This window comes from Aplysia californica, unplaced genomic scaffold, assembly GCF_000002075.1.
Source record: "Aplysia californica isolate F4 #8 unplaced genomic scaffold, AplCal3.0 scaffold00567, whole genome shotgun sequence".
Classification (NCBI taxonomy): domain Eukaryota; kingdom Metazoa; phylum Mollusca; class Gastropoda; order Aplysiida; family Aplysiidae; genus Aplysia; species Aplysia californica.
Window position 1 is genome coordinate 103920 of NW_004797837.1, and position 1501 is coordinate 105420.

A 1501-nucleotide genomic window follows, 5' to 3' on the forward strand; every position below is an offset into this window, starting at 1 on the left:
TCTCTCTCTCTCTCTCTCTCTCTCTCTCTCTCTCGTTTTATGAACCCCTCTCTAAATTGAGGTTGGCATTCGATTCGATCTGAGAGTGAGCTCAGGAAGTCTTTCCCACTCGGCCAGACATCACGAGAGGATTGAGAAGGGGAGATGATAAACCGATAAGAGTCGAAAAATCATATTGACTGTCATTCAAGAAATGCCTTTATTTAATAGTCTTTCGACTTGGTTGACAACGAGTACCGTGGCTGATATCAGAACATTGTTTATCAATGTACAATGACTCATGCAACAATAAATTTTAATAGAAAAAGCGCTTGTAAATTGTTCGCTAAATTCGATGCAACTCTGTTACCCCCCCCCCCCCTCCAATCCTGGTCTCTATTATGTCCATAAATTCACCAATTCAACCATATACTCATCCATCTCAATTAGTCTTTTCATTCACCAAACCACCCGTCCACCTATCTGTCGATCCCTGTTCCTATTCGTTCGTCAACCAGTCCATTTCTCCAAGATTATTTATATTATTATTTCATCATTGTAAAGACTGTCTTTTGCCATTCTACAAGTCTAAGACCTCTTTCCACTTTGTAACTTTATGATTATTTAAGAGGTGAGACCTCCGAATTAAACGTCCATTATCCAATAGGTAGAGAAATATGGGTGGTAAATACTTAGATGTCAGACAAGCAAACAAACTTATATTTTGAAAAAAAATAAATAAACAAGACGAAATGGCAAGAAGGGTTTAATTTGGGGCTCAGTTTTGTTTTGGTTTCAGGAAGAGTTTTACGACATTAGGATGGTTGGCGGATGCTCTGGTGTGGTTTGCTCCTTCTTTCCGATCAAACATCCATCGTTCCTATCCCTCTTCTTTCTTTGTCGGTATTTTTCATCTCTTAACTTCGGGATATGCGTAACTTAATTGTGTTGCAAGTTCCGTAAAACTATTACTCAAAACAAGACGGAATAGGTAATCGAAGAGTTAGATTTGGAGTCAGTTGACATGAAGGTAGTATGGTCCACGCCCAGAATACCTTAAGCTTCCTAGTGATTGATTCCCAACACAAGCTTAAACGCCTACGTCTTGGGTGAACCCAGCCCCTTTCTACCCAGATTTGACCCAGATCCCACAAACTGATAGCACGTACGGAAAGACTTTCTATGAAGAAGCAAACCTGTGGCCCAAGACTGTGAATACAAGCACCATTGTGATAAGTAACAGAGTCTTACTTACTTGTCTTTAACTCTTCCCGTGCCAAGATTTATCAGCACATGGCCGTGTGCTGTAAACAAAGATTGTGGTATAACAGTATATGGATCAGAAAGGGTTAAATTTGTATAAACATACCACAGCTCCACTTGTAAGATACGTCGTGTGGCGTCGGTAGTGTTGTGCGGACTCATAATCGTGAGGTTGCGTGGTATTTTTTAAATTTCATTTATTTATTTATTTATTTATTTATTTATTTATTTATTTATTTATTTATTTATTATTATTATT